The sequence below is a fragment of the Dendrobates tinctorius genome, unplaced genomic scaffold, assembly GCF_039654945.1.
Source record: "Dendrobates tinctorius isolate UK_male_01 unplaced genomic scaffold, ASM3965494v1 ptg000036l, whole genome shotgun sequence".
Taxonomy (NCBI): Eukaryota; Metazoa; Chordata; class Amphibia; order Anura; family Dendrobatidae; genus Dendrobates; species Dendrobates tinctorius.
The window spans coordinates 26,106,511-26,132,852 of NW_027361704.1; the positions used below are offsets into that span (position 1 = coordinate 26,106,511).

Here is a 26,342-nt window from a genome sequence, read left to right on the forward strand (position 1 = left end):
AGGGACTACAGCCCTACCTGAGTAGGGCTACAACATTATAGCAGCGCCCAACATCCATCCCAGAGAAGCAACACCACAGCGCTGGTCACCTCTGACTAGAATACCACAGGTGGCGTCACGTATTCATTTTTTTACCACATAAATACCACACAACTTTCCCCTATTTTATTACTGGACGCCTTTGGGCCATGGACCGGGTCACCGCCGCCGTGACACTGTCCCCCATGGAATTCGACGGGCCCGGTACCGAGTACCCCCAGGCCCCGCGGGGCGCTCCATCTGTACTGTCCATTTTTTGTTCTACGGTTACTGAAAGAATTTTGGGAAACTTCTATTTGTTTTTGGGGCAGAAACAGAAAACGTACAAGACATGGAACAAACATTGACATACAGATCAAAAATGGATTAAAACAAATCAAATAAGATAATGAAACATGGTCTGTTTTTTCGTAGGCATGAAAAAAATCACTGACGATATATGGATTTATTAGGTGGCAGAAGAAGGAGATTGCAAGGTCAGTCAATTAAAACATAGGTTATTTGTATTTTTTCTGCATTCATTGTTGTTTTCCATTGCTAGTTTCAATAAAAATAAATTTAAATCCAGGGTAATTATTTGTATTACAGCCAGCTAGAAAGCGATCTATAACCTCAGCCCATCAGGCCTAATTAATTATTAATTAGAAGAACTCATAGAGCAAGACACAATCCAAAATAGCGGGTTGAAGACATGATGAAAAAGTAGAGTTGCCTCCGGAAGTAATGTAGTGTACCTAACCAAGAACCATCTGTTACCTGGAAACTTATGTGGACATCCCATAGGTGAGTCACTAACATTCCACCGATAATTAGTGACTGGTATTAATATGAAGAGTGAAGGACACGTTCTTAGTCATATTCACTGGATGGAGCTGCAACACTCCTGGAACTTGTGCACATAGCTCCATACACAGCTCATTCTTTTTTAGCAAAGATGTTGTTGGAAGTTTGACAATGGTAGTGAAGGTATGAGTCTTGTGAGCAGTGTGTCAGACTGTGACCAATTTAGAAATACTGGAGGTGGAATTCATCATCCCTCACAAAGTTCTAATAATAAGGAAAGAGATAGATAGATAGATAGATAGATAGATAGATAGATAGATAGATAGATAGATAGATAGAAGAAGGATTCATTCTAATGCTGATGTCCTGTTTTTTCTTATCTGGTTACTCAATTTCATTAAATATGTGAAATAATTACTGTATCATCAGTAAGCATTCCCAGCACTTCATTAGTAATCATCAATTTTAGCTTATCACCCTTGTCCAACTAAGGTAATTTTCATATTCACATGTACTGAGATGATACACCAGAATCCATTCCTAACATATTCCCCATCACAAATCACTAGTATACACTTTATATTTTGTCAGCTAATTATTAAGTTTACACTGTTAATTCCTTTTATAATTTGTGTTACATGTCCCACCCATCTCCAGCCATACAATATACAGAGATGACACAAGATGCTCGGAGCTCGCCGAATATTTCCGGGGTTGATCGGCAGGAGCTTGGGTCCCCTCCCTGCATTTTTGGCGCTCTTTAGAGAGTCAATGAACATGCAGGGATTGTCTTCCACACACTGTAATGCTGCAGCCCTGTTGGTTGTGGCAGTTAAGTGATTGGCTGGCCGCACAGCGTCATCAGGTCTATATCAGAACTAGCACCACCCTGCTCGTCACAGTCTGCTCCGGAATCAGGCAGTGTAGGGAGAGTTGCTGCTGAGCTATGGAGAGATTTGCTTGGTTCTTAGTTAGTGTAGGTATACCATATAATATACACATATCCATCTCAACTAACAGTCCTTCTGAGGACTAACAAAGCTGCATAGATATTAGTGCTAGACAGGCAGGCAGTGTATGAGGCAGAGTGCAGTGCATATAGCAAGAGGTCCATTCCAGTTCTGTTTGCTGCTGCTGCTGCTTTTACAGATATGTCTAGACGTATCCTCAGGTATCAGGGGCCAGGAATATTTTTTTTGGATCTTATTCCTGATTATTTGCTTAAAAAGTAATCCAGAGAACACTGTTTTTCTGTTCCATTTGTTTGTTGGCGCTACAGAATACAGCCAGATACTTTCCATATTACAGCCCTAAAATCCATCTATTTAAAACTGTGGTTTGTCTTTCACACGGATCACATATGAGTGCACTCAAAATTCTGCCATTTTTGACCTCCATTTATAATCTGTTGCAGTATGTTAGCGAAGTTATTGACACCAGTTTTCCATCACACGGATCACATATAAGTTTGCTCCAAATTCAGCCATTTGTAGTGAACGTGGAAAATATTGTCCTCCATTTAAAATGGGCAATGCGCATGGAAAGGGACTGGGAACTGGACATGATGGTGATGGTGCATGCACAAGCCGAGGCCGTGGGCAAGCTGAAATTGAGCAACAACAAACACCCACATCTTCTCGCCTAACCGTCCTGTCCCAATTACTAGGGGACCGCAGCACACCACTATTGAACCTAGAGCAGTGTCAAAAAAGGTTGTCGGTTGGATAGCGGATAATGCTTCCAATCACTTTGCCCACCACCCTGTCTTCCACATGGTCAAGTCTCAGTAGCCATGAGTCGGGACCGCATATTCCTCACCCTGATCCTCCTTTCTCCCACCATGCCGAGTGCCCGGAGACAACTGATCCCACACTTGGACACTTCGAAGAGCTGTTCACTTTTCCATTTATAGATTCGGGCCTCTCGCCTGGTCCACTTGAAGCGGGGCAAGAAGAGATCGCATGTAGCGATGCCCAAATATTTGAGCAGCCACGGTCACACAAAGGCGACAGTCGGAAAGTGTCACAAGAGGTGGACGATGATTAGACACAATTGCTAGAAAGTCAAAAGGATGACCAGGGTACAGAAGAGGAAGACAAGGTGGTGGATGATATAGTAACTGACCCAACCTGGCAGGAGGACATGAAGAGCGAGGACAGCAGCACACAGGGGGAGGGAGGCGTAGCACGCCAAAAGGCAGGAAGAAGCAGTGTGGTGGCCGCAGACAGAAAGCAGGCAACCGTTCCCCGTAACACCAACATGACGGAAGTTGCCAATACAACTGTTATGTCTTCCCGAGTCTGGTTGTTTTTAACCCCTTCACCCCCAAGGGTGGTTTGCACGTTCGTGACCGGGCCAATTTTTACAATTCTGACCACTGTACCTTTATGAGGTCATAACTCTGGAACGCTTCAATGGATCCCGGTGATTCTGACATTGTTTTCTCATGACATATTGTACTTCATGTTAGTGGTAAAATTTCATTCAAATAACTTGTGTTTATTTGTGAGAAAAACGGAAATTTGGCGAAAATTTTGAAAATTTCACAATTTTCCAACTTTGAATTTTTATGCCCTTAAATCACAGAGATATGGCACCCAAAAAACTTGATAACTAACATTTCCCACATGTTTACTTTACATCAGCACAATTTTGGAACCAAAATTTTTTTTTGTTAGGAAGTTATAAGGGTTAAAAGTTGACCAGCGATTTCTCATTTTTACAACACCATTTTATTTTTACGGACCACATCACATTTGAAGCCACTTTGAGGGGTCTATATGATAGAAAATACCCAAAAGTGACACCATTATAAAAACTGCACCCCTTAAGGTGCTCAAAACCACATTCAAGAAGTTTATTAACCCTTTAGGAGCGTCACAGGAATTTTTTTGAATATTTAAAAAAAATGAACATCTAACTTTTTTTTCACAAAAAAAATACTTCAGGTTCAATTTTTTTTATTTTACCAAGGGTAACAGGAGAAATTGGAATGCAAAAGTTATTGTGCAATTTGTCCTGAGTACGCTGATACCTGATATGTGGGGGGGAACGACTGTTTCGGCGCATGGCAGAGCTCAGAATGGAAGGAGCGCCGTTTGACTTTTTCAATGCAAAATTGTCTGGAATTCAGATCGGACGCCATGTCACGTTTGGAGAGTCCCTGATGTACCTAAACAGTGGAAACCCCCTACAAGTGACCCCATTTTGGAAACTAGACCCCCCAAGGAACTTATCTAGATATTTGGTGAGAACCTTGAACCCACAATGGCTTTACAGAAGTTTATAACGTACAGCGGTACAATTAACAAATCATATTTTTTCCACAAAAATGATCTTTTCACCCCAATTTTTATTTTCCCAAGGGTAACAGGACCATAAACGTTATTGTGCAATTTGTCATGAGTACGCTGATACCTCACATGTGTGGGTAAACCACTATTTGGGCGCATGGCAGAGCTCGGAAGGGAAGCAGCGCCATTTGACGTTTTTGGCTGGAATTGAGATCGGACATCATGTCGCGATAGGAAAACCCCTGATGTACCAAAACAGTGGAAACCCCCCACAAATGACACCATTTTGGAAACTAGACCCCCTAAGGAACTTATCTAGATGTGTGGTGAGAACTTTGAACCCCCAAGGGCTTCACAGAAGTTTATAACATAAAGCCGTACAATTAAAAAATCATATTTTTTCCACAAAAATGATCGTTTCACCCTCAATTCTTATTTTTCCAAGGGTAACAGGACCCTAAAAGTTATTGTGCAATTTGTCCTGAGTACGCTGATACCCCACATGTGGGGGTAAACCACTATTTGGGCGCATGGCAGAGCTCGGAAGGGAAGCAGCGCCATTTGACGTTTTTGGCTGGAATTGAGATCGGACACCATGTCGCGATTGGAAAACCCCTGATGTACCAAAACAGTGGAAACCCCCCAAAAATGACACCATTTTGGAAACTAGACCCCCTAAGGAACTTATCTAGATGTGTGGTGAGAACTTTGAACCCCCAAGGGTTTAACAGAAGTTTATAACGTAAAGCCGTACAATTAAAAAATCATATTTTTTCCACAAAAATGATCTTTTCACCCTCAATTCTTATTTTTCCAAGGGTAACAGGACCATAAAAGTTATTGTGCAATTTGTCCTGAGTACGCTGATACCCCACATGTGGGGGTAAACCACTATTTGGGCGCATGGCAGAGCTCGGAAGGGAAGCAGCGCCATTTGACGTTTTTGGCTGGAATTGAGATCGGACACCATGTCGCGATTGAAAAACCCCTGATGTACCGAAACAGAGGAAACCCTCCACAAATGACACCATTTTGTAAACTAGACCCCCCAAGGAACTTATCTAGATGTGTGGTGAGCACTTTGAACCCCCCAGTGCTTCACAGAAGTTTATAACGCCCGGGCGTGAAAATAAAAAATTCATATTTTTTCCACAAACATGATCTTTTAGTCACCATTTTTTTATTTTCCCAAGGGTAACAGGAGAAATTGAACCCCAAAAGTTGTTGTCCAATTTGTCCTGAGTATGCTGATACCCCATATGTGGGAGAAAACTACTTTATGGGCACACGTCGTGGCTCGGAAGGGAAGTAGTGACGTTTTGGAATGCAGACTTTGATGGAATGGTCTGCGGGTGTCATGTTGCCTTTGGAGAGCCCCTAATGTACCTAAACAGTGGAAACCCCGCACAAATGACCCCATTTTGAAAACTAGACCCCCTAAGGAACTTATCTAGATGTGAGGTGAGCACTTTGAACCCCCAAGGGCTTCACAGAAGTTTATAATGCCCGGGCATGAAAATAAAAAAAATCGTATTTTTTCAACAAACATGATCAATTAGTCCCCAATTTTTTCATTTTCCCGAGGGTAACAGGAGAAATTGGACCCCAAAAGTTGTTGTCCAATTTGTCATGAGTACGCTGACACCCCATATGTGGGAGAAAACTACTGTATGGACACACGTCGGGGCTCGGAAGGGAAGCAGTGACGTTTTGGAATGCAGACTTTGATGGAATGGTCTGCGGGTGTTATGTGCGTTTGGAGATCCCCTGATGTACCCAAACTATTGAAACTCCCCACAAGTGACCCCATTTTGGACACTAGACCCCCCACGGAACTTATCTGGGTGTGTGGTGAGCACTTTGAACCCCCAAGTGCTTCACAGAAGTTTATAACGCTCGGACGTGAAAATAAAAAAATCATTTTTTTCCACAAAAATGATATTTTTGCCCCCAATTTTTTATTTTCCTAAGGGTAACAGGAGAAATTGGACCCCAAAAATTGTTTTGCAATTTGTCCTGAGTAGGCTGATACCCTACATGTTGGGGTAAAACACTGTTTGGGCGCATGTCAGAGCTTGGAAGGGAAGGAGCACCATTTGACTTCTTCAACTCAGAATTGGCTGGAATTGAAATCAGACGCCATGCTGCATTTGGAGAGCCCCTGATGTGCCCAAACAGTGGAAACCCCCAATTCTAACTCCAACCCTAACCCTAACCCTAGCCCTAACCCTAACCGTAATGGAAAAATGGAAATAAATACATTTTTTTTATTTTATTATTTTTCCCTAACTAAGGGGGTGATAACGGGGGGGTTTGATTTACTATTTATGGCAGTTTTTATGTTTGGCGACTGTCGCACGCTAAAAGACACTTTTTTTGTAAAAATAGTTTTTGCATCACCACATATTGAGAGCTATAATTTTTCCGTATTTTGACCCACTGAATCATGTGAGGTCTTATTTTTTGCGGGACGAGTTGACATTTTTATTGGTACCATTTTCGGGCATGTGACTGTTATGAATGAGTCACCGTAGGAGGCAAAAGCAGAAATACAAGCTAAGTCCAGAAAACCAGAGAAGTTGGCAACTATCAGATTGCAGACCCCTGAACCTATCAACACAACTAGCAGTAGCCGTGGGGGGTTCCTACGATGCCCTAGACCCCTCGATCACGGCCGGAGAATTAACTAGGCCTAAAGAAAGAAAGGGGAAATCTAAACTGCCCCAGAGCAGACCCCAAAGCAATAGGCAGCCCCCAACATATAATGACGGTGAAGCAAGATGAAAATACTAACACAGACAGAAAGATAGACTGAGCAAAGACGGGGCCCAAAACTACCTAGATAGGAAAGGACAGGAAGGCTGCTGTCTGCAATCTGCCAAAACCTATCAAAGACATAAGCCAACAAGCTGATATGAAAAAGGCCTTGAAGCAGCTAGGCTTCAAAAACTAAATCAGCACTCGGGTATTTTCAGAAGACAGTGCTAAATGAATTCAGCACACCCCAGCAGGGAATGGCAGAAATCCAGAAAAACAAAGCAAAACAAAGTCAAAGCACCAAAGCAAAAGGCCGAGCAGCAAACTTAGCTTTAGAGGAGCAGGAATTCAGACTGGTCTCCAAGGATCCCACAGAGAAATCACCCGCAGGGCAGAAGGGCGTCGGCAGCCTTATATCCAGTCAGTAACTCCACTCAGCCAGTCATCATCAGCCTCAGGTGTTTGATAATCAGGCTCACTACCTTTCTTTACCAGAAGAGGGAGTTCCTCGGGCCTCAGTAACGAAGGGGAAAATGAACTCACAACAGTAACTCCCCCTTGAGGAGGGGTCACCGAACCCTCAACTATGCCACCAGGGCGATCAGGGTGAGCCCGATGAAAGGCACGCACTAATCTTTTGGCATGAATATCAGAGGCAGAGACCCAGGAATTATCCTCCTGACCATAACCCTTCCACTTAACCAAATACTGGAGTCTCCGTCTAGCCAGACGGGAATCCAGTACTTTCTCTACCTCATATTCCATGTTACCTTAAACCAATACAGGGTCTGGAGGTGCCACCCCCAGAACAACAGGTTCAACAAACCTTTTCAACAAAGATTTATGGAACACATTATGGATTTTAATAGGTGACAGGAAGAGCCAAACGAAAAGAGACCGGATTAATAATCTCCACAATCTTGTAAGGTCCAATAAATCTAGGCTTAAACTTAGGAGAAGCCACCTTCACAGCAATATTTTTTGATGATAACCACACCATATCACCAACCTTAAACTGGGGACCAATGGTCCTATGTCGGTTGGAAAACCGCTGGGCCTTTTCCTGGGAGAGAGATAACTTATCCACCACTTGGTCCCAGATCTGGTGCATTCTCTCCACCACAGTGTCAACACCTGGGCAGGCAGAGGGCTCCACCTGCCCTGAAGAAAATCGAGGATGAAACCCAAAGTTACAAAAAAAAGGTGACATCAAAGTGGCAGAACTAGCTCTATTATTTAAAGCAAATTCGGACAGTGGCAAAAATGAAAGCCAATCATCCTGATCAGCAGAAATAAAACATCTCAAATATGACTCCAAGGTCTGGTTTGTTCTCTCTGTCTGCCCATTGGTCTGAGGGTGAAAAGCAGAGGAGAAGGACAACTGAATTCCCAGCCTGGAACAGAAAGTTCTCCAAAATCTAGACACAAACTGGACTCCTCTGTCAGATACAATGTTCTCAGGAATCCCGTGCAAACGAACCACCTGTTGTAAAAACAGGGGCACCAACTCAGAGGAAGACGGCAACTTAGGGAGTGGTACAAGATGAACCATCTTAGAGAACCTATCACAAATCACCCAAATAACAGTCATCCTCTGAGAGACAGGCATATCAGAGATGAAATCCATTGAAATATGGGTCCATGGCCTCTTGGGGACAGGCAAAGGCATCAACAACCCACTAGAGCGAGAACACGATTTAGACCGGGAGCACGTCCCACAGGACTGCACAAAATTCCTGACATCACGAGACAAGGAGGGCCACCAAAAAAACCGACTCACCAGATCTCTAGTACCAAAAATACCTGGATGACCAGCCAAAGCAGAGCAATGAACTTCAGACATCACTCTCTTCTTCCACTGGTCAGGAACATACAACTTTCCACTGGGACAACGCTCAGGTTTGTCCTCCTGGAACTCTTCCAGAGCACTTCTCAAATCGGGCCAGATGGCAGAAAGAACTACCCCTTCGCCTAAGATGGTAGCAGGCTTGGTCACCACAGGAGAATCAGCAAAGAAGCTCCTAGAGAGGGCGTCTGCCTTGACATTCTTTGTTCCAGGAAGAAAAGAAACCACAAAATCAAAACGTGTAAAAAAAACAAGGCCCACCTAGCCTGTCTAGAGTTCAAGCGCTTAGCCGACTCTAGGTAAATCAAATTCTTGTGGTCAGTGAGGACCACGACTTGATGCTTAGCTCCCTCCAACCAATGTCTCCACTCCTCAAATGCCCATTTCATGGACAACAGTTCCCGATTCCCCACATCATAGTTACGTTCAGATGGAGAGAACTTTCGGGAAAAGAAAGCACAGGGATTCATTTTAGATGTTACAGGATCCTTTTGGGACAAAACAGCTCCTGCACCAATCTCAGAAGCATCCACCTCTACCTGGAATGGAAGTGAGACATCAGGTTGCCGCAAAACCGGGGCGGAGGTGAATCTTCGCTTCAGCTCCTGAAAGGAAGAAACAGCCTCCGGAGACCAATTTAACACATCAGCACCCTTCTTAGTCAAATCAGTCAATGGCTTGGCAATACTAGAAAATTTTGCTATAAATTTCCGATAAAAATTAGCAAAACCCAAAAACTTCTGGAGGGCCTTCAAAGAAGTGGGCTGAACCCAATCGTGAATGGCCTGTACCTTGGCCGGGTCTATTTCAATAGTTGACGGGGACAAAATAAATCCCAAAAAAGAAATCCTCTGTACTCCAAAAAGGCATTTAGATCCTTTGACATACAGGGAATTCTCCCTCAAGATCCGGAACACAGTCCGAATATGTTCCACATGAGAATCCCAATCCTTGGAGAAGATCAAAATATCATCCAGATAGATAATCAAAAATGTATCGACAAAATCTCGGAAAATATCGTTCATGAAGCACTGGAAGACAGAAGGGGCATTAGTGAGCCCAGAAGGCATCACCAGGTACTCAAAATGTCCCTCCGGAGTATTAAACACCGTCTTCCATTCATCCCCATGCTTAATGCGAATAAGATTATACGCCCCCCTGAGGTCAAGCTTGGTAAACCAGCAAGCACCTTTAACTCTGGAGAATAGATCAGAAATCAGGGGTAACGGATACTGATATTTAACAGTAATTTTGTTGAGGGCACAATAATCAATACAAGGTCTTAATGATCCATCCTTTTTGGCTACAAAAAAAAAACCGGCACCTAAGGGTGATGAGGATGGTCTAATATGACCTGTCATGATCCCAGTGCGGGTTTTTGAGCTGCACACCGGGGGTTAATGTCTGGAGCTCTGTGCAGATTTTGACCTGCACACTTGGGGTTAATGATTGTGGCCTCTTTCTGGTTCTGGGAGAGCTTCATAAACCCCTGGGTAGCTTCAATCCCTGCCAGTTATACTTTTGCCATTGGCCTAGTGTGCTGACCCCCGTGTGCCTGTTTGTTGCTATAGCTTGTTTATATGGTTCTGACCCAATTCTGTTTCCCGTTGTGAGTTTGCCTGTTGATTTTGTACTGCGTTATTATCTGTGTATGACTCATTGAATGTGACCTGACTACTCTCTGCTCGCCCCTCTTGTACCTTGCAACTATCTGTATATGACTCATTGCATGTGACCTGACTACTCTCTGCTCGCCCCTTTGGTACCGTACAGCTATCTCTGTGTGTGACTCATTGGCTACGTCCTGACTATTCTCACTGTCTATTCCCCTTGGTAACTTTGTCTCGCAGTTACTCTGCTAGGAATTATCTTGCAGCTCCTAGCTCTGTGGAGTTTAGGCCACGCCCCCAGCAGTCACATGCTTCAGGTCCTGCAGCTCTGAAGTACGCATCTATTCGGTTGCTGCCCGCTCCACAGGTAGCTTTGAGCACTGTTCGCTTTACTCAGGACACGTGCATTGGCTCAGTGAGCAAGTTCAGTGCGGTGTCTCTGATATGACCCTTCTCCAACGCCTCCTTAATATAGGATCGCATAGCCTCGTGCTCGGGTACAGATAAATTGAAGAGCCGACCCTTGGGAAATTTACACCCTGGGCTCAGTTCAATTGCACAGTCATAACTCCTATGAGGAGGCAGAGACGCAGACTCATTCTCACTAAATACATCATAAAAGTCCGCCAAATAATCAGGAACATCATGCGACTGAGGAGAGGTGGAAAACACCGGAGCCTCACTAAAGGCACACCGACAACCCCAACTCACCACAGACACAGATTTCCAATCCAAAACTGGATTATGAATCTGTAACCAGGGAAACCCCAGAACAATAGTATCATGCAGATTATGCAACACCAAAAATCTGCAATTTTCTTGATGGTCTTGGGCGACCCGCATTACCACCTGGGTCCAAAACTGGGGTTTATTTTTAGCCAAAGGAGTAGCATCAATCCCCCTGCAGAGGTGTCATCGGAAATCCACAACGTTTAGCAAAATCCAAGTCCATTAGGTTTAGGGCTGCTCCCGAATCCACAAAAGCCTTGGCGGAAAATGTGGACAGGGAGCAGATCAGAGTAATAGCCAGAAGAAACTTAGGTTGAACACCCCCAACAGGAAACGTGTGTGCAAAGCGTTTCTCTCATTTAGGACAGACAGAAATAATATGCGAGGCATCTCCACAGAAAAAACACAACTTATTACGCCTTCTGAACTCCTGACGCTGCTCTCTGGAAAAAACTCTATCACATTGCATAGGTTCAGACATTTGTTCAACAGGTGGCAACACCTCTCGTGCAGCTTTGCGTTCGCGCAAACGCCGATCAACCTGAATGGCTAATGACATAGAATCGTCAAGACCAGAGGGAACAGGAAATCCCACCATAGTATCTTTTATGGCTTCTGACAACCCCTTCCGAAAGAGAGCAGCCAAGGCATTATCATTCCAGGTTGTAAGTACTGCCCACTTTCGGAATTTTTGACAGTACAATTCTGCAGAATCACGACCCTGGCTCAATGCCAGCAGGGTCTTTTCAGCCTGATCAATGGCATTAGGTTCGTCATACAACAACCCCAAAGCTTGAAAGAATGCGTTCACATTAGTCAGAATAGGATCATCTGGTTTCAAAGAAAACGCCCAATCCTGGGGATCGTCACGCAGCAAAGAGATGACAATTTTAACCGGCTGCGCGGAGCTCCCTGACGAGTTAGGCTTCAAGGCAAAAAATAATTTCAATTATTTTTGAAATTCAAAAACTTATACCGATCCCCAAAAAATACATCAGGTGTAGGAATCTTTGGTTCAGCAGCATGTGAATGAGCAAGGTAGGCGGAAATTCCCCGCACTTCCGCAGCGAGCTGCTCCACACGATCAGACAATTGCTTTATCTCCATTGAGAGAAAAAAAAATCCCCCTACGGCCTCAGAGATATAGAGGAAAAAATATACACACTTTTTTTTTTTTTTTTTTTACAATTCTTTCCTGCTATTGAGTACCCTAGGATCTGCGGTATGGCGGGTGATTCTGTTATGAAGGAGTCACCGTAGGAGGCAAAAGCAGAAATACAAGCTAAGTCCAAAGACATAAGCCAACAAGCTGATATGAAAAAGGCCCTGAAGCAGCTAGGCTTCAAAAACTAAATCAACACTCAGGTATTTTCAGAAGACAGAGCTAAATGAATTCAGCACACCCCAGCAGGGAATGGCAGAAATCCAGAAAAACAAAGCAAAACAAAGTCAAAGCACCAAAGCAAAAGGCCGAGCAGCAAACTTAGCTTTAGAGGAGCAGGAATTCAGACTGGTATCCAAGGATCCCACAGAGAACAGTGACATTTTTTGATCGCTTTTTATTCCGATTTTTGGGACGCAGAATGAACAAAAACCAGCGTTTCATGAATTTCTTTTGGGTGGGTGCGTGTACACCGTTCCGCGTGCGGTAAAATTGATAAAGCAGTTTTATTCTTCAGTTCAGTACGGTTACAGCGATACCTCATTTAGGTCGGTTTTTTATGTTTTGTCGGTTTTATGCAATGAAAACTATTTTATATAAAAAATAATTATTTTTGCATCGCTTTATTCTGCGAGCTATAACGTTTTTATTTTTTCGCTGATGATGCTGTGTGGCAGCTCGTTTTTTGTGGGACAAGATGACGTTTTCAGCGGTACCATGGATATTTATATGCGTCTTTTTGATCGCGCGTTATTACACTTTTTGTTTGGCGGTATGATAATAAATCATTATTTTTTGCTTCGTTTTTTATTTTTATTTTTTAAGGGGTTCGCTAAAGGGGTTAACTAATGGGACAGTTTTATAGGGCAGGTCGTTACGGACGCGGCAATACCTAATATGTGTACTTTTATTTTTTTTTTGTTTTTTTTTTCAAAAAATGGATTTATTTGTGGGAATATTTTTTTTTTTTGTAATTTATTTGGCGATTTTTTTTAAATTATTTTAACACTTTTTTTTTAATTTTTTTTACTTTATTAAATAGTCCCAGGTGGGACATCACTGTTCTGTGACAGATCGCTGATCTGTCACATCACAGATCACTGTGACAGATCAGCGATCTGTCACAGGCAGTGCACAAGGCTTCCTCATGCCTGCGTTTTGCAGGCACTGAGGAAGCCAGCTTCCTGCAGGCCCCCGAAGGCCCCGTCACCATCTTGGATTCGGGGTCCTGCAGGAAAGGAGCCCCCGGCAGCAGCGCTGCACATTGCGCTGCCGTGGGGGGCTCAGGGAAGCACGGAGGGAGCCCCCTCCCTGCCGATGCTTCCCTTTAACCCCAGGTACACCGCGATCATGTTTGATCGCGGTGTGCAAGGGGTTAACGTGTCCGTGACGGCCCCTGACACATTGTGCCGGGTGTCAGCTGTGATAATCAGCTGACACCCGGCCGCGATCAGTGGCGCTCACCACGTGGGCGCCGCTGATCGCGGTAGACGTACTATCCCGTCCATGGGCATAGGGGCCCGGGTCCCATGGATGGGATAGTACGTCTGATGTCAGGAAGGGGTTAATGACTCTGCCGATAACCCCTTCAAAGCCTTTTGCACCACCTGCCAGGCCAGCAAAACTACCAGCCTGACCACCAGCAGCATTATTAGGCACATGGCATCAAAGCACCGCACTGTGTGGGATGAACTCCAGTGTCCAGGAACAGTGTCTGCAGGTGACACCACTGCTTCTTCCGCTGTTGTGCATGCAAGCCAATCCCCTGTCCATTGTGCATGTGAAGACGCCCCACAGGCCACACTACTAAATTCCCACATTTCGCGACTGCTTGCGCTCGAGATGTTGCCTTTTAGGCTCATGGAGACAGAACCATTTTGCAACCTGATGGCGGCGGCCGTCCCTTGGTACTCGGTCCCCGATGCCATTATTTCTCCCGGTGTGCCATCCCCGCATTACACAAGCACGTGTCCCACAACTTTAGCCATGCCCTCAACATTGCACTTACTGGGAAAGTCCACCTAACCACGGACACAAGGACAAATGCTTTTGGGCAGGGATTGTAAATCTCGCTGACGGCACACTGGGTTAACATAGTGGAAGCCGGGACCCAGTCGGACCTTGGGATGGAACACGTCCTCCCGACACCGAGCATTGCGGGCCCTAGGTAAATCAGGTTTGCCCCCACAGTCTACAGCTCCTGCACCTCATCCTCTTCCTCCACTTCAGCCTCCATCTCCAAAATGACCACATCAGTTACAAGCTGGAAGCACTGCAGCACTGCCTCAATCAGCCAAGTGGCAACAGGCTGTGCTGAAGCTAATATGCTTAGGTGACAAACCGCACAATGCTGAAGAGTTGAGGACAGCTCTGAAAGAACAGGCAGATCTGTGGCTGACACCGCTGAACCTACAGCCAGGCAAGGTCATATGTGACAATGGCCGGAACTTGGTGGCGGTTCTGATGAAAGGCAAGCTCACACACGTACCATGAACGGCCCATGTGCTTAACCTCGTGGTTCAGTGGTTTCTCAAAACCTACCCAGAGCTGCTGGATCTGCTTGTCAACGTACGCCACCTGTGTGCCCATTTTAAAAAGTCAGCTACAGCTTCCGCCGCCCTTGCCGTGCTTGAGCAGCGTTTGCAGCTTCCGGCTCACCAACTGGTGTGAGATGTCCCCACGCATTGGAACTTTACACTGCAGATGTTGGGAAGGATTTGTGATTACAAACAGCCCATCCTCATGTCATCCCAACGTGGATTGGGTGACAATGAGGAGGAGGAGGAGGAAGAACAGGAACTAGTTTCATGTGCTATAGACGGTACTACCTGCACAACTGTCATACCATCTGTTCAGCATGGATGGCTTGAAGACAGGGAAGAAGAGGAGGAGAGCATGGTCAGTCATCCTATTGGTGAGGCCATGGAAGTCTTGCCTGTTAGCAGTCTGGCACACATGGCTGTGTTTATGTTACACTGCCTTTCCCGTGACCCTCGCATTCTCAAAATTTTGGGTGACAGTCATCACTGGTTGGTGACACTTCTAGACCCACGCTACAAGGAGAACTTTCTATCTCTTATTCCCGAGGTAGAAAGGTCTACTAATATGGGGCAGTGCCAGAAGGCCCTTGGTGCGGAATTATTACAAAAATTCCCTTCTGAAAACACTGGCAGCAGAAGACACAGTTCGTTAGACAACCAAGGAGTACAGGCAAGAAAGCCACAACTCCAATCCAGCAGAGTCAGGGGAACACTGTCAAAGTTCTGGGAGAGTTTTCTCAGACCCTCCCATTGCACAGGCCCTGAGGCGCGGAGTACTCTCACAAGGAATGCAAAGTTTGGGAAGATGCTGAGGGAGAACCTAGCTGACCATACCAATTTCCTCTGTGATTCCTCTGTGCCTTATAATTATTGGGTATCCAAGCTTGACACGTGGCATGAACTGGTTCTTTTTGCCTTGGAGGTCCTGGCTTTCCCTGCCGCTAATGTTTTGTCAGTGGGTTTTTAGTGCCGCTGGTGGAATTATAACTGATAAGCGCATCTGCCTGTCAACTGAAAATTCTGACAGGCTGACTCTTATAAAAATGAACAAGGGCTGGATTGGGCAAGACTTCTCAGCGTAACATAAACTCAAATCCAGTGCCTTTTTTTGGGAGGTCTATTCCCATGCACCTCTTCACACCCACACATGGGTATACGCTTCCTGATTTTGGCTATTTGCTGTTGTCCTCCTCCTCATCCTCCTCATCCTCCACCAGGGTGACCGAGGTCATAATTTTTTTAAAGGGTGTTTATGATGCCCCTAAAAAACTTGTTATACAGTATGTTCATGCATACCCCCAGGGGTAAATGTTTGTCAGCCCATCCACTTAATGCATGGGCATTACAAGTATAGGAAACCCGCTCCTTTCTAATGGGAACATTTTTTATGAGGCCCTCCTCCACGTCTCTTCCAAGGGGAATTGGAGTGCCTGCAAATTTATGGCAGCCTTTGCATTCACTGTATAGGCAAACACTATGGGAGACCCACTTCCTACAGTAATAATGGGAACATTTTTTCATGAGGCCCTCCTCTACGTCTCATCAAAGGGGCATTGGAGTGCCTCCAAATTTTTGGCAGCCCTTGCATTCACTGCATAGGCAAACAGTATGGGACACTCACTTCCTAATAATGGAACATTGTTTTCAGGAGGCCTTCCTGTACGTCTCTTCAAAGGGGTATTGGGGTGTGTCCTAATTTTGGGTAGCCCTGCCACTCATTGCATACACAATAACAGTATAGGAGACACACTGATTAAAAATGGGAACAACAAAGCATAGCTGGCTGATGGCTCTCTAAGGCTATGGGCGCACGTGGATTTGCTTTTGGAAATTTCTGGGTGGATTCTACCTCTCAAGGCAGAAAACGCAGTTGAAATTCCATGCAGGTTTGACGCGTTTTTGATGCGGATTTTCATGCGTTTTTTATGTGGATTTGTATGCGTTTTTGTAAGCTAAATAAAGATATATTATTTAAAAAAAAAGAATTGTGATGTCATTTCCTTGTTCAACCTCTTGTTTTTATTCTCCATTGAAGACCATATCATTACATACCATGTTCAAATTTATGTTTACACACACAAAACAAATATAAGTGAATATATTATATATACAGTATGTGTGTAATACCAAGCCTGAGGGTTAGTAATAAACAGGTGTTAGCCAGATACCCTCATTAATAAAATGGTACATAAAGAGTTAAATAAAAGCCAAACACACACAAAATCTGTGTGAAACGAAATATCTGTTTATTTTTAAAAAAAAGTTGCGTGGGCTCCCGCGTAATTTTCATAACCAGCAGAGGGAAAGCCGATGGCTGATGTTAATATTCTGGGAAGGAGCCAATAGTCATAAAGGTTCCCAGGCTATTAACCCCTTTCTGCCATCAGACGTGCTATCCCGTCCATGTGCCCTGGGACTTAATTCCCAGGGACGGGATAGTATGACATAGCGATCAGCGGCGCTCACTTGATTATCACAGCTGACACCCGGCACAATGTGTCAGGGGCGGTCACGGACTGCCCCCGACACGTTAACCCCTTGTACACCGCGATCAAACACGATCGCGGTGTACCGCGGGGTTAATGGGAAGCATCGGCAGGGAGGGGGCTCCCTCCGTGCTTCCCTGAGCCCCCCACGGCAGCGCAATGTGCAGCGCTGCTGTGGGGGACTCTTTCCCTACAGGCCCCCGGATCTAAGATGGCGACGGGGACCTTCGGGGGCCTGTAGGGAGCTGACTTCCTCACTGCCTGCAAAGCGCAGGGATGAGGAAGTCTTCAGCAGTGCCTGTGACAGATTGCTGATCTGTCACAGTGATCTGTGATGTGACAGATCAGTGATCTGTCACAGGACAGTGATGTCTCACCTGGGACACTGTAATAAAGTTAAAAAAAAGTGTAAAAACAATTTTAAAAAAATCGCTAAATAAATTAGTAAAAAAAAAAAAATATTCCCCAATAAATTCATTTTTTGAAAATTAAAAAAACAAACAATAAAAGTACACATATTAGGTATTGCCGTGTCCGTAACGACCTGCCCTATAAAACTGTCCCATTAGTTAACCCCTTTAGCGAACCCCTTAAAAAATAAAAAAATAAAAAACGAAGCAAAAAATAATGATTTATTATCATACCACCGAACAAAAAGTGCAATAACGCGTGATCAAAAAGACGCATATAAATATCCATGGTACCGCTGAAAACGTCAGCTTGTCCCGCAAAAAACGAGCCACCATACAGCATCATCCGCAAAAAAATAAAAAAGTTATAGCTAGCAGAATAAAGCGATACAAAAATAATTAAATAATTAATTTTTATATAAAATAGTTTTCATTGCATAAAACCGACAAAACATAAAATAAGACCTAAATGAAATATCGCTGTAACCGTACTGACCCGAAGAATAAAACTGCTTTATCAATTTTACTGCACGCGGAACGGTGTAAACACACCCCCCCAAAAGAAATTCATGAAACGCTGGTTTTTGTTCATTCTGCGTCCCAAAAATCGGAATAAAAAGCGATCAAAAAAGTCACGTGCCCGAAAATGGTACCAATAAAAAAGTCAACTCGTCCCACAAAAAATAAGACCTCACATGACTCGGTGGGTCAAAATATGGAAAAATTATAGCTCTCAATATGTGGTGATGCAAAAACTATTTTTACAATAAAATGCGTCTTTTAGCGTGTGACAGCTGCCAAACTTAAAAACCGCCATAAATAGTAAATCAAACCCCCCATTATCACCCCCTTAGTTAGGGAAAAATAATAAAATTAAAAAAGTGTATTTATTTCCATTTTCCCATTAGGGCTAGGGCTAGAGTTAGGGCAAGGGTTAGGGCTAGGGCTAGGGCTGAGATTAGGGTTAGGGTTGGAGTTATAATTGGGGGGTTTCCACTGTTTGGGGACATCAGGTGCTCTCCAAATGCAACATGGCGTCTGATCTCAATTCCAGCCAATTCTGCGTTGAAAAAGTCAAATGGTGCTCCTTCCCTTCCAAGCTCTGCCATGCGCCCAAACAGTGTTTTACCCACATATAGGGTATCAGCATAATCAGGACAAATTGCAAAACAACTTTTGGGGTCCAATTTCTCCTGTTACCCTTAGGAAAATAAAAATTGGGGGCAAAAATATAATTTTTGTGGAAAAAAATGATTTTTTTATTTTCACACCCAGGCGTTATAAACTTCTTTGAAGCACTTGGGGGTTCAAAGTGCTCACCACACATCTAGATAAGTTCCGTGGGGGGTCTAGTTTCCAAAATGGGGTCACTTGTGGGGAGTTTCAATAGTTTAGGTACATCAGGGGCTCTCCAAAAGCAACATGACACCCGCAGACCATTCCATCAAGTCTGCATTCCAAAATGTCACTACTTCCCTTCCGATCCCCGACGTGTGCCCATACAGTAGTTTTCTCCCACATATGGGGTATCAGCGTACTCAGGACAAATTGGACAACAACTTTTGGGGTCCAATTTCTCCTTGTACCCTTGGGAAAATAAAAAAATTGGTGACTAAAAGACCATGTTTGTGGAAAAAATATGATTTTTTTATTTTCACGCGCTGGCGTTATAAACTTCTGTGAAGCACTGGGGGGTTCAAAGTGCTCATCACACATCTAGATAAGTTCCTTGGGGGGTCTAGTTTCCAAAATGGTGTCATTTGTGGGGGGTTTCTACTGTTTTGGCACATCAGGGGCTTTCCAAACGCGACATGGTGTCCGATCTCAATTCCAGCCAAAAACATCATATGGCGCTGCTTCCCTTCCGAGCTCTGTCATGCGCCCAAATAGTGGTTTACCCCCACATGTGGTGTATCAGCGCACTCAGGACAAATTGCACAATATCTTTTAGGGTCCTGTTACCCTTGGAAAAATAAGAATTGAGGGTGAAAAGATCATTTTTGTGGAAAAAATATGATTTTTTAATTGTACTGCTGTACGTTATAAACTTCTGTGAAGCCCTTGTGGGTTCAAAGTTCTCACCACATATCTAGATAAGTTCCTTGGGGGGTCTAGTTTCCAAAATGGGGTCACTTGTGGGGGGTTTCCACTGTTTAGGTACATCAGGGGCTCTCCAAACACGACATGGTGTTCGATCTGAATTCCAGCCAATTTTGCATTGAAAAAGTCAAACGGCGCTCCTTCCCTTCTGAGGTCTGCCATGCGCCGAAACAGTGGTTCCCCCTGACATATCAGGTATCAGCGTACTCAAGACAAATTGCACAATAACTTTTGCAGTCCAATTTCTCCTGTTACCCTTGGTAAAATAAAAAAAATTGAACCTGAATTATTTTTTTTGTGAAAAAAAGATAAATGTTCATTTTTTTTTTTTAAATATTCAAAAAATTCCTGTGACACACCTAAAGGGTTAATAAACTTCTTGAATGTGGTTTTGAGCACCTTAAGGGGTGTAATTTTTAGAATGTTGTCACTTTTGGGTATTTTCTATCATATAGACCCCTCAAAGTGGTTTCAAATGTGATGTGGTCCGTAAAAATAAAATGGTGTTGCAAAAATGAGAAATCGCTGGTCAATTTTTAACCCTTATAACTTCCTAACAAAAAAAATTTTGGTTCCAAAATTGTGCTAATGTAAAGTAAACATGTGGGAAATGTTATTAAGTTTTTTGTGTGCCGTATCTCTGTGATTTAAGGGCATAAAAATTCAAATTTGAAAAATTGCGAAATTTTCAAAATTTTTGCCAAATTTCCGTATTTTTCACAAATAAATACAAGTTATATGAATGAAATTTTACCACTAACATGAAGTACAATATGTCACGAGAAAACCTTGTCAGAATCACCGGGATCTATGGAAGCGTTTCAGAGTTATAACCTCATAAAGGGACAGTGGTCAGAATTGTAAAAATTGGCCCGGTCATGAACGTGCAAACCACCCTTGGGGCTTAAGGGGTTAATATCAGGTCACAGATGTTTGCCTAGCCTTTACTGGCTAGTTTACAGGGGAACCCCAGAATAAAATTGACATGGGGTCCCCCTATAAAATCAAACCAGCAAAGGCTAGGCAGACAGCTGCGGTCTGATATTAATAGCCTGGGAAGGGGCCATGGATATTGGCATTCCCCCAGGCTAAAAACATCAGCTCTCGGCCATCCCAGAAATGGCACAGCTTATAGGTGACCAATTCTGGCACTTAGCCTCGCTCTTCCCACTTGCCCTGTAGTGGTGGCAAGTGAGGAAATATTTGTGGGGTTGATGTCACCTTTGTACTGTCTGGTGAAATCAAGCCCATGGATTAGCAATGGAGAGGCGTCTATTAAGACACCTATCCATTACTAATTCTATAGTTATATGGTAAATAAAGACACAGCCAGAATAAAGTCCTTTAATTGAAATAATCACAGACTCCTTTATTGAATCTTAATTTTACCATATGTGAGGTAGCGCTGTCATTCAAGGTTGGGGGACACTCGCTTGGCAGCAAATAAATCACATCCGGTACGGGTTTTCCATAAAACCATATCAGCCCGTGAGGTTTATTATTCAGCATAAACCAAAGGAAGCACCACAAAGTTCATATCAGCAGAGCGTCCATTATATAGACTATTCAGCCTCATAATTATCTCACCCGTCAGGGTTCCTTATGCGGCTTCACCATCGCATACGTTAGTTCCCTCCAGGGAGCTCTCAGGCACACATCACCAATGCTCACACAGCCGCTCCACAGGCTGTTAGCCAGGAGATCGTTCTCCTCACGGAACCTTCCAAACTGGACCAATCAGGTCCCAGCATTCATTCCATGTGACCTACCCTGGCCACCATATATGGTCTGTAGCCACGCCCACCGGGTCACATGGCTATGACCTCATCACAGGTCCTTCACATTCTCACATAGCCTTTTACTATAGGCGTTATCAGACACACCCCTGGGTGGGTTTGTAGGTAACTTAAACCCGCCCATCTCTCTAGTTACCTGAAGACTTCTCCCTTACACTTAGAAACACCTCAGCAATGATATTGCTGGTCACACATACACAAGTCTCCATCTCAAAGCCACCCACTTTGAGATACATAACTATCCTTCAGGATTCTGCCACTCATCCGTTCTCTTGGGACATCCACACAGCGCCCCCTAGTGGACACAGTGGTCAATACACCACATACCCCGCCCCTCTGTTCAAACTTGTGGGGTTGAACACACAATCTTACACCAGGATCTCGAGACCGGGCACTCATTACACCTTGCCCCATAGGTCAAGAGAACCGTCTCCCTCTGTCATCCGGCCACATTTCTACGTTAGGCCTCCCCCAGCGGTCATAATATCGGTCATTGTCTTTGACCCTCCAGTTGCAGTCTGTCTGCGTCATCAGACACTGTTTAGTCACCACCCTCCTAGAGTGCACTTCGTCACCTGACCGTTCTCCCACTGACCGGCTCTCCCGGTTGGTACGGTCATCAGTAGTGTTGAGCTTTCCGATACCGCAAGTATCGGGTATCGGCCGATATTAGCTGTATCGGAATTCCGATACTGACTTCCGATACTTTTTTCATATCGGATACCGGAATCGGAAGTTCCCATAATGCTATCAGCCCGCTCGCTTTGTTTCAGCCAATGGGATTCCTCAGAAGTGTGGGCACATCCTGTTAGGCATCTAGGCATGTTAACTATAGGCATGGCTGTGATTGGCTGCTGAAATGATGTCATGATGCACTATAAAAGCCACTGCCGCCACCATTTCTGGTCACTCTGCTGTGAATTCAGTTAGGGACAGGCTGCTGTTGAAGACTGTGAGGGACAGTTAGAAATAGCGATTCTCAAAACAATATTGTGCTTTACCCAGGCTACATAAACCACCACTGTAGCTTGCTTTTCCCTAGCAGCAGTTTTCACAGCTGTCTGCAAGGGCTGTGTGACTGCAGCTCACGCTGTGGAGTGGGTCCTGCAGCCACGTCTGGTTGTAGGCCGCCCAGCATGCCTCACTGCTGCCTCATACATATTTTTCTTTTTGAGCTGCTTATTTTAAAAAAATTCTATCTAGTGTGCTTCCCTCCATATCCATATACGTTGGTCGCAAACACTAGTAGTAGACAGCGGAGCCTTTCTGCAGCCTTTCAGTGCTAGTGCCCACTTAGCTGCACTGTTCACGGCGGTCTGAGAGGTCTCTGACTGTGTGTGAGTGCAGCTCACGCTGAGTAGTGTGTCCTGCAGCTACGTCTGGTTGTAGGCCGCTCAGCGTGTCACTGCCTCACACATTTTTCTTTTATTGCAGCTCATTTTTTCTCCTATTAGTGTGCATCCATCCGTATCCATAAACGGTGGTTGCAAACACTCTAGGAGTACACAGCGGAGCCTTTCTGCAGCCTGTCAGTGCTAGTGCCCACTTAGCTGCACTGTTCATGGCTGTCTGAGAGGTCTCTGACTGTGTGTGAGTGCAGCTCACGCTGAGTAGTGTGTTCTGCAGCTACGTCTGGTTGTAGGCTGCTTAGCGTGCGTCACTGCCTCACACATATATTTCTTTAATTGCAGCTCATTTTTTCTTCTCCTATTAGTGTGCATCCATCCATATCCATCTACATTGGTTGGTAGCAAACACTATATAGGAGTATAGGAGTAGATAGAGGAGCCTTTTTTATGGCTTGTGCCCTTCAGCTGCAGCCAGATTAGTATTACCGAATTTTTTTGGAGCCTCATCTTTTGCATTGTAGGTTACCTGCCTGCATTGTAATAGCTCCAGAAAGTTGGTAATACTCTGATTTTCAAATCTTTGGTCACATCCTTTTAGTTTTTTTTTCCCCAAAAAAAAACAACAAAGTTCACCAAACACTACATTTGAAAGTTATGTAGGCCACATTAGCTCCCATTAAAGTGTTGTCGACACACACACTTCATAAAATTAGTGTTTCTTATACCTGTAACCAGCTGTTCAGGAATAAGCACACTAAGGCCCCCCTTTGTACTTTTCTGCCTATCTTTCTCAGTCTAGCAAGATGAAGAAGGCAGGGAGTAAGGCGTAGCTTTGTAGGACCTCACCGTACCCCACTGCTGCGGGAGGAACAAATTGAAGCCGTTGTCGGATGGATGGCAGCTAACGCATCGACTTCAATTACTTCCACATCCTCTCAGGGCCAGAGCACCGAAGAGCAACCATCTGTCTCTTCACCACCTGCCAAAGTGCCCAGGCAGTCAGAGACCCCTGGACAGGAGCCATCAGTCTCTACATCTGTTCTCGGAATCTGTTGGTTTGGAAAGAGGGGGCCAGCCAAGCAGCATTCCAGAATGTGAAGAAGAGGGAGTATGCAATGATGCGCAACTTCTTTGTCCCTCTGAATCTGAAGAGGCGGGTGGGCCAGTGCCTATGGTCAGCACACCTCAGTACGCATCAGATGATGACGAGACTCAGTTACCACTTTCTGTTGCGTACGGTGCTGGCGAGACAACCCAGGAGAAGCAGGTGTTTGAAGAGGGGAGTGTAGATGATGAGGTCCTTGACCCATCATGGCGTGAGGAACAGGAAGGTGGTGGGAACAGCTCTGAGGAACAGATTCCCCGAACGGCCAAAACCAGAGGGAGAGGGAGGGGGCAGACTTGGTTGCCTGTAGCCTCCACCGGCACCCGTTAGGAGCATTCCACTTTCAAAAAGCAAAAAGGGCGCTCCCAAGACTTGCAGTGCGTGGTCCTTTTTTAACACAGTTGCACATGACATTTGCTTTGTCAAATGCAAGCTGTGTCATCAGAGAGTCAAAAGAGGGAAAAATGTCAGCAACCTCAATACCACTAATATGTGGAAACATGTGCGGACCAAGCATGAGCTGGAGTTACACAGACACACTGAAGACGTAGGCCAACGTACATTACCACCTACCACCTCTTCAGCTCGTGTTGGCGCCTCTTCCTCCAGCTCACACACAGCTGGTTCGGCTTCCTCACAGGATCACCAAGGAAGAACCTCTGGCACTGTTGTCCGGAGACCCTGTGACATTCCACCCACAGCACCACGTTCCAAGTCATCCTCACACTCCCAGGCCACTCGGCAGCCATCGGTAGCACAGGCATGGGAGAAAAGGCGGCCATACTCGGCAAACCATCCCCGAGCACAGGCTCTGAATGCTGGCATTGCCAAACTACTGGCCCTTGAAATGCTGTCATTCAGGCTGGTGGAGACTGACACCTTCCGGGACTTCATGGCATTGGCAGTCCCACAATACACTGTGCCCAGCCGCTTTTATTTCAGCAGGTGAGCCATCCCTGCCCTGCAGAAACATGTGGAGGCAAACATAAAACATGCGCTACTAAACGCCGTCAGTAGCAAGGTCCACCTGACCACCGATGCGTGGACCAGTAACCATGGACAGGGACGATACCTTTCCCTCACTGCCCATTGGGTCAATGTTGTGGAGCCGGGTACAGATCTGGAGAGTGGCGCTCTACGTGTTCTGCCAACTCCACGGATTGCAGGAATCCAGTCTGTACACATTGACTCCTCCTCCTACTCCAGTTCCTCTGAAACAGTGCAGCAGGAGCCTGTTACGACCGATATGAGCACAGCCGTGGCCAAACGTCAACAGGCCTTACTGAAATTAATTTCATTGGGGAATCGTAGCCACACAGCGCAGGAGCTCTGGAATGCCATCAAGCAGGAGAGCAACGTGTGGTTTCTGCCAGAGAATCTCCAGCCGGGCTTGGTAGTGTGTGACAATGGCCGAAATTTGGTGGCAGCTCTTGGCCTTGGCAACCTCACTGACATCCCATGTCTGGCACATGTGCTCAACTTGGTCGTGCAGAGCTTTCTGAGGGACTATCCGGATCTTGATGCACTGCTGCACAAGGTCCGCATAGAGTGTGCTCACTTGCGGCGTTCCAGCACGGCAAGACCGCGCCTTGCTGCTCTGCAGCGCAGATTATGCCTTCCGGAACATCGCATCAAATGTGACCTACCCACCAGGTGGGATTCAACGTTACATATGTTGGAGCGGTTGTGTGAGCAGCAGTCATGGAGTACAGGCTGCATCAGGCGCAAACAAGTCGCAATGTGCGCCGGTCACACTTCAGCACCACTGAGTGGGCCTCTATGAAGGACATCGGCTTCGTTTTGCGTGCCTTCGATGATTCCACGCGGATGGCGAGTGCAGATGATGCACTAGTCAGCATGACTGTCCCCCTTATCAGCATGCTTCAAAAAACACTGCAAGCACTAAGGGATGAGGTTTTGGAAGAGGTGGAGGATGAGGAGTCCCAAATGCCATCTGCTTCTGGACAGTCTGCGCTACGTGCTTCCTCACAAAGGCCTAGGCAGGGGACACTTTGTGAGGAGGATGAGGAGGAGTCGAAGGAGGAGGAAGACATCTCTCCACAGGAGGGAGGTACACAAAGCTCTAGTCAGTATGTACAGCGAGGGTGGGGTGATGCAGAGCAGGCAGAGATCACGCCTCAAGCAGGGGACAGCGGTTCTTTGGCAGTTGGGAGTCTGCAGCACATGGTTGACTTCATGCTGCAGTGCCTGAGAAACGACCGCCGCATCGCCCACATTCTCTACACGGCTGATTATTGGGTGTACACCCTCCTAGATCCTCGCTACCGGGACAACTTCCAAACCCTCATACCAACGTTGAACCGGGAGCGTAAACTG

At 45.2% G+C, this 26,342-nt stretch overlaps 1 long non-coding RNA gene across 1 annotated transcript in view; it reads left to right on the forward strand.

The window, feature by feature from the left end:
• The first annotated feature begins 453 nt into the window (after positions 1-453).
• LOC141087953 (uncharacterized) overlaps positions 454-26,342 on the forward strand; it is a 48,620-nt gene continuing 22,731 nt past the window's right edge. Inside the window, exons 1-2 of the long non-coding RNA XR_012231774.1 lie at positions 454-515; positions 628-822. This is a non-coding gene — a long non-coding RNA (uncharacterized lncRNA). The remainder of the gene's footprint in view (positions 516-627; positions 823-26,342) is intronic.